Source organism: Amphibalanus amphitrite, unplaced genomic scaffold (assembly GCF_019059575.1).
Source record: "Amphibalanus amphitrite isolate SeventyFive unplaced genomic scaffold, NRLGWU_Aamphi_draft 000130F_arrow, whole genome shotgun sequence".
NCBI classification, from domain to species: domain Eukaryota; kingdom Metazoa; phylum Arthropoda; class Thecostraca; order Balanomorpha; family Balanidae; genus Amphibalanus; species Amphibalanus amphitrite.
The window spans coordinates 246,492-254,380 of NW_024881625.1; the positions used below are offsets into that span (position 1 = coordinate 246,492).

At 53.7% G+C, this 7,889-nt stretch overlaps 1 long non-coding RNA gene across 1 annotated transcript; it reads left to right on the forward strand.

Moving 5' to 3' along the window:
• The first annotated feature begins 4,037 nt into the window (after window positions 1-4,037).
• LOC122381927 lies at window positions 4,038-4,720 on the forward strand. Its single transcript, XR_006256606.1, has 2 exons — window positions 4,038-4,443; window positions 4,563-4,720. It is a non-coding gene; the product is annotated as an uncharacterized LOC122381927 (long non-coding RNA).
• The last annotated feature ends 3,169 nt before the right edge of the window (window positions 4,721-7,889 follow it).

The window sequence follows — 7,889 nt, forward strand, 5'->3', positions numbered from 1 at the left end:
GGATGGACGTCCCTTCGGGGCTGGCAGGTTCCATCCATCCTGGACTTCCTGGATGAGGCGTCCCAGGTTCTCCTCCGCCGATCGACCGCGCCTGAAGCCCACTTGCTCGGCCGGGATGACGTTGTCGCGGTCCAGCAGGTGCGTCACCCTCGCCGACACCATCCGCTCCATCAGCTTCGCGATGTGGCTGGTCAGCGAGATGGGCCGGTAGCTTGTGACGTCCTGTGGGTCTTTCCCGGCCTTGGGAATCGGTATGATGACCGCCCTTCTCCAGACGGACGGGACTTCAGCGGAGCGCCATGACAGGTTGAACAGGCGTAGCATCACCTCCTGGGCGAGTGGACCCAGGTGGCGCAGATGTTCGGTGCAGACACCGTCCATCCCCGGCGCTTTCTTGTTCTTCATTTTCCGCATCTGGTCCAGCATCTCTTGTCTAGAGAAGGGTCGGCAGGCGTCGCTCCGCTGTCCCTCGCAGATGCACGGGTCCGCGTGGGCTCTCTTCAGGTTGGCCTTCACGGCTCGGTCCCTCTTACGATGGCGGGTGTGGCGGCTGACGCTGGCGTAGGTGCGGACGAACGCCTCGGCCTTGGAGCGGTCCTCCGCGACCAGCTGGCCGCGGTCCCCGCTCACTGCCTGGCCAGGACAGGCGTCCATCACTGCACCCTCCATCTTCCTCAGCAGCTTCGTCACACGTCCGAGTGCCGCCGGTCGGTTGAGTTCTGTCGAGGCGAACTCGCGGAACGAGCGCTGCCTGGCCTCCACCTCAGCGTCCGCAGCTCTCCGCTTCTTCTCCTTCCAGAGAGCCTGGTTCTCCGGAGACGGGTCCACCTGGACGGCTGTCCTCGCTGCCCGGCGCTCTGCCACGGCTCGCACCAGCTCCTCGTCGAGAGCCCACGGCTGCGGGTCTGCGCGAGCGCCCCGCGGGATGTATTTCCCGCTCGCTCCGCTGATGGCACCGCTGAAGGCCGTGGCGAGCCGCTCCACAGAGTCCTCCCCGGACATGGCACCAGCCGCCACCTCACAGGCAGCGGCAAAGCCAGCCCAGTCGGCCTTGTGGAAGGCCCAGCGCTCCTTCCTGATTCGGCGAGGGCGAGAGCCGGAGATAGCAGCCGTGATGACCTGAGGCAGATGATCGCTGCCCAGGTCTGTTCCGGCTTGCCACGTGCAGCGCCGCGCCAGGTTGCTGTGTGCCAGCGCGACGTCCGGGGTGCTGTGCTGTGCCTCCTCTCCGTAGCCGCTCCTTGTCGATGCGCCGGTGTTGAGGACCTGCCAGTCCTTCTCGCTGACCCAGTCATAGACGCGTCGGCCGACCTCGTCTGGGTTATAACAATGAACATCCCAGGCGGGGTGGTGACCGTTAACGTCTCCCATGATGATGACGTTGTCCAGGGTCGGGAAGGCCTCCAGTGAGAAGAAGTCCACCCGCTCGTCAGTCGCGGACGTCCTGATGGGCGGGCGGTAGACGTTGTAGATGTCGAGGTGGTGTCTGAGTTGGGTGGTTGGTCTTGGTGCGCTCAAGATGACGCGTATGGCGCACCACTCGGTAGTGTCGTCCTGCGGCTGGAGAGGCGACTCCCGGATGGTCTGGAAGTTGAGGCCGTTCCTGACGAGGATAGCGACGTCTCCTCCTCGGAACGACCCCTGACCTCGCCTGCCACGGGCCCTCCGCGTTACCGCGGCCGTCTGGTATCCCGGCACTGCCAGCGCTCCGCCCGCCAACTGGGCCTCTTGAAGTGCCACCACGTCCACCTTCATGTCCGACAGCCAGCGGCTGAGCTCTCCGGTCTTGTTGAGGACTCCCTCCGCGTTCCAGCTGACCAGCAGCAGGCGGCTTCGGACTTGGCAGTTGTGGCGGTATCTCCGGTTCTTGGCGCGCCGGCTGTTGCCGCCCCGGGGCACCCTCGGGCCACGGTCTCGCAGACCCCCGCCGTCGGGCCTCACGACGGGGGTGTCTGGCCTCACTTATCTACGCGGGCCGGGCCACGCCGGTGCCACACGGCGCGCCCGAACCCGCGGAGATGTGTAGATGATGGTGGTCTGGTAGGATGACGACGGCACCAGAGGGCTGCCAGTCCCCCGGCGCCACCGGAACGGCTGCGAGACGGCGGGGCCGCAGGGCACCAGCACCACGGCACCCCGCACGTCGGGGGCAGTTCGGACTCCCTTTGGTTTGCTTGTGCAGCTTGCGGGCCGCACATGCCTGGGGTCGGCCATGGCTGGCCTTCCCCCCACCGTCCACCGCGGGGAGGCGGAGTCCTCTGGACGGCCGTCAGGCTGCTCGCGAAGCCCCGCCTACTAACTACGAATTCCCTGCCATCTACCGTTCAGACACGACTGCCATCTGTCGGTCGATCCTCACTCAGAACCGGTTCTGCATGCTGTGTGCGTCGGGTCTCAGATGGGCGGACATCTCGAAACCGATGTTGTTCAGCATGGCCTTTTACCAGGTTTTTTAATCCGAGAAAAAAGCCGAGATTGTTCAGTATGGCCCTTTACCAAATTAACTATACGAATTATTGACTTAGCAGCAGGGATGCAGAGCCTTGAACATTTGAGTCAGCTCCAGCTCCGGCTCCGGCTCCGAGTAAAATGGCAATACGGCTCCGGCTCCGGCTCCCACTCAGGGCAAAATATGACGGCTCCGGCGGATCCGGCTCCCCTCCGGCTATGCGTACCGGTGCATTACGGAAACATTTAAGTTAAACATTAAGGAAACATTAAGGGCTTGGCAGGATAACACGAAGTGTACTAACGTTCCTGGCGGTTTGATATCTACAAGAACCTACAATTAAAGTGTTAATTAAAAAAATAACTTGACTGTGTAAATATACTATATCATTATGTATCTCATTTACGTAATTACGTTGACAAACTTATTAAATAATCATTTAATTATTTTCTGTTATTCTTAAATCATCGTAATATTTGGCGTACGCGTATAGTCTTCCTATCTGGGTGACATTCTTAGCGAGTCGAAGAAAATATTTCATTGATAGAATTGATAGAATTTTCAGTTTATCGCGGCTTCATTCACGGTTAAATACCGACAAGAGGCGCATTGCAAATACATTCTTGTAGCCCTTAGGGCAAGCATGAATAACGTACGCCATGCGGCTGGGTGTACGTACCCCTAGTGAAAAAATCCTACAGGATTTGTACCAAAATCCTGTACGTCCCTACAGGGTCGTGCAGGGTTGCTGGAGTAGTCGTACAGGATTTCATGCAGGCAACTATGGCTGTACATGGAATCCTACAGGGTGCCCTGCACGACATCCAACAGGGGACCCTGTACTGAATCCTACAAGGAGCCCTGTACGGTATCTGATTGGGAGCCCTATAGGGAATCCTACAGGGCCCTGTAGGGAATCCTTCAGGGATCCCTGTATACAATGATACAGGGAGCCCTGTGCGCAGCCATACAGGGAGCCCTGTGCGCAGTCATACAGGGAGCCCTGTACGCAGTCATACAGGGAGCCCTGTACGCAGTCTATACAGGAAGCCATGTACGCACCCATGTGAAAAAGTCTTATAAGATTTTACCAGAATCTTCACTATTTTGCATGATCTTATAAGATTTTGAAGACAGTCTTGCAAGGCCTAACACAGCTTGTACAAGATTGGCCAACATCATACAGAGCTTATAAGAATCTGGCATAGGCAGATTCTCGCGAGAATGCTGATTCTGGTAAGATTGAAGAATCTTACAAGAATGTGCTGATCCCATGGAAGGCTACTCCCGCTAATCGTTTTTCGCATAAATCATAATTAAAGAGCTCGCTTAACTCTCAAGCAAATGCGATCATTTGCTCCACACGGACTACGTGGAGAACAGTTGTAAACGATGCACCTGTCAAGTAAAGTATGAGATTGAGGACTGAGGAGTACCTACCTACCTAGGGAGAAATGCCTCGCCCCGGTGCGTTGATATGTTGGACAATGGACATTTTTCTCAAACTGCAACCTACCGGGATTTATTCATCTCCTCAGGACGGTACTGCTCATTATTAGAACTGGCGGGGACATAAACATTCGAATGTTGTTGTCAACATTGTCCCGATATATAGGGAATTACGAATTGTGAATTGATCCCTATAAAAGAATCGATTCACTTCATAACTCCCTAATCCTTTCATAACATTATCATCTTAATTTGACGCGTCGCTGTACTGTATTATTCGGGGACTAAAGTGTGCATTTGTGCGCTGTGGTGATCTTTCAGAGACTGTACCGACTGGAATTTAGCGACCACTGTCCGTTTTAGAGACCGTACGGTCGGCGGCGGGCGTCCCGATCCTCGCCTGGGGCGGAGAGGGGAGCGCGCGTCCCCCTCCGCCGCATTCCGTCCGTCCCATTCACTGCCCGCTCGCGATGTGCGGAGAGCCGACGGGAGTGTCGAGTGTGTGCCGTGCGGTGTCATCTGCCGTCTCCTCTTCCGACCTGAAGGTAAGTTTCTGCCATGCTGTATTGATGTGTAACAATAAAAAATATTTTACTTTCGACGGCAGGGGTCCCTTCAATCAATATGTTATCATTGTAACATGTGAATATCCACCTTGTTACAGGAACGCAGGATGCGAGGATCGTCGGGCGACACCACCACTCGAGATTCGTAGATCGATGGACGGAGCGGCAGCCGCGACGCGACGACGTGTGTCGTAATGTGACGGGATGTGACCCGGAAATGGCTGTGTATTTATCCCAGAAATACATTTATTCCGAATATTGACTTTGTCGGTAACACGGGAACTCGTGGGTCTTTTTAGCATTCCTGGTCAACCGGCTCAAGATGCCCGAGTCGGAGATGCCCGAGTCGGAGGTGTGCTGAGCCGCTGTTTTCAACAGCGGCTCAGCACAATAACAAGATGCGGAATACTTATAGAATGGCGAGTGTGGTGCCCTGTACGAGATCCTTTACGATACCCTGTACGACACCGTGCACGGTACCCTGTACGACGCCGTGAACGGTATCCTGTACGAAACCGTGCACGGTACCCTGTACGAAACCATGCACGGTATCCTCTACGACACCGTGCACGGTACCCTGTACGGCACCGTGCACGGCACCCTGTACGACACCGTGCACGGCACCCTGTACGACACCGTGCACGGCACCGTGTACGGCACCCTGTACGACACCGTGTACGACACCGTGTACGGTACCCTGTACGACACCGTGCACGGTACCATGCACGACATCGTGCACGGTACCCTGTACGACACCCTGTAGGAACCCTGGTAACAATTTCGTCAAAAATCCTGTAGGGTCAACCATACAGGGCTACCCTGTAAGATTTTTTCACTAGGGCGTGTTGGCAGGAAGCACCGCGTACCAACCCCTACGGACCGCGACTGACCGGTCTCGGGTCAGGTAGCGCCTCAGGCAACGGCCAGCCGAGGCGGAGCTTAGCTCCAACGTCACACTATGGCTCCGCCCCTTGTGGAGTAGCCTCTGCTCACCGAGAGAGTTTCAGGAGCAAAATTTAACATTACGAGTGAACGGGAAGTGCCCTAAATATTGATCGGACATTGAAAAACCTCAGTAATAAAAATTAGGACGGGGTCTGAAACGTCCATTGCCGAAGTTTCGTTCTTGAGAGACAACGCATTCAAAAGTTATTGCGAAAAAGTCGCGTCCCACGCGGTTTGACGTCCACGTTCCGCATCACACTAATCGGTACACTATCTGACACACCAGGCCTGCCCCGCTTCGGTCCCGGGTATGAGCGCGGATTCTGCGCTCAAGCAATACATAGTACATAGTCCATTTCAACAATTTTGGAAACTGCCAACGGCTAACTCGGGAACCAATAGAGCTACAGCGCCGCGGAAAAGCGCATTCGATAGCCCTTTTACAGACCTTTCTAAGTAATGTTTTCCGATTTGACCTCAGGTCAACGTTTTAACCTCCAGAGGGCAAAAACTGTAAAAATAGCAGTTTTCACGAAAATGGTTTTTCGTCAATAACTTTTGACTCAAGAAAGCCACGACATTACTTTTGGTAGCAACGTGTTCCTGTCGTCGAGACGCGTCGAATGAACTTTTTTTTTAACCTTGAAAGATCATTTTGAAAGTTTGACCTCAGGTCAAGGTCGTGACCTGACCGGAAGGGGTCATGTTGCATATCAGTCGATCTGAATCCATCTGACCTGTTTTTATCGCTCTAGCACGTCTTTATCAAAAGTTGTAGCCAAAAAACTGCTGGTGACCGTTTATGACCTAAGATGACCTCAGGGGCACATAGAGGGGTCACAGGTGCCTTTTTCCGATTCAGTGTGTCATGTTTACCTATGAACCGATGCTTGAGAGGGTTTTGAACATCATTCGTCCAAAAGAGGCGCATTTCAATTTTCTCCCATTGACTAATAATGGAGAGGTCGCAAAATTGACCTGACCTTAGGTCACCGATATCAAAATTCCGAGAGATACATTTTGTACATACTGTTACTCTTATCAATCGCTGAAAGTTTCAAGGCGATCGTTCAGTCGGTGTAGCTGTGACGAGGATTGAAACTTTTTCTGAGGTTAGGTCACTTGACCTGACCTGCAGTAACCTAACCTTGAGAGCCCTGGGCCTGAAATTTTCACATGTGTAGAAAAGATGCATGAACAGCTGTGCCAAAAACGGCGGCGCAGATATCTTCAAAAACCGCAGGGTGGGGTGTTCAAACACCCGCCCCCCCCCCCCCCCCCCGGCCCGGCGCGGGTTAATCAACTCCCAGCGTGAAACATCAAACATCCCTTACCTACTGTGTGCAGGACACGAAAATAAATTCAGCGCTCCGTATCGTATCACCACGCCTCCCCTCACCCCACCACCCCACCCCCATGAACACCACCAGAGGCTTAGCGCCAACATTCTAACCCGTCCCATGGACAAGACTCGTAGTTGCGGCAGGTGTATCTTTCTCCCCCTACCCCTTCCACACATCAAGCAGCATCTGACTGTCCATCCGGCGCTCGGCGCATCCTTTCAACAACCGTGCGATGACACCGGGCGACGGGCGTCTCTGGCGCACGGGCGGGGTCAAAGTTCAGGTGTCGCGTACCCTGTCGGCCTGGTTTTGTTCTCCGCCGCCTTCGTTTAAAGCAGGTGCCTATGCACTTATGTTAGTACTTCCTTGATAGAAATTAATAGGTACATTGTTATGTTTTGTTTAACCCACAGAAAGCACGAATATGAAATCACGCTCATCGCTCGCGATTGCGAAAGGAATATTCGGCCATAAAGGAGAGAGTGGAGGGCCGGAGGCATGCGCCATGCACATTGCTCAAGTTCAGACAGTGAGACATGAACAGTAAACACCTTTAAAAGCGTTTGACTTAATGGCAATGCTCGAGAAGTTTCTGTCTGCTTCCAAATAACCGCCGAAATTGAATGAATATCGCCGAATTTGGTTGCTGCTGTTCTAAATATCGTGCGGCCGTCTCCAATTTCCAGCGGCATCGCCGAAATACAATGCGGACACGCCGAAACCGGGCGTCTTTTGCTGCTGCGCCGAAACTAAATGCTCTAATGCCGATCACCGCTATAAACGGCCGACATGCAATACTATACTGATACATAGCTTTGCGGTATGTCTACAAAGAATCCGCTAGGTCTAAAATGGACGCGTACGTACCGAAATAAACTGACAAAAGGTGTAGAGCGTAGTATATTGCGACATTTTCATGTCAATTGCCTGTTTTTTTTCATATTGCGCTATTTTTCATCGAAATACGTGCTCTTGATGGCTTTAGTTCTCTTGCGTGATCGATATGGGTGCTCTAGGTGCTAGCGCCCGGCAATATGACCGCGGCTGGCGCATAACGAAAACGTTGGATTACATAAGTCTACGTGAAACCACAAGTGCTTACTCCATCATTCGGCACTCCGAAATAAAACTTACATA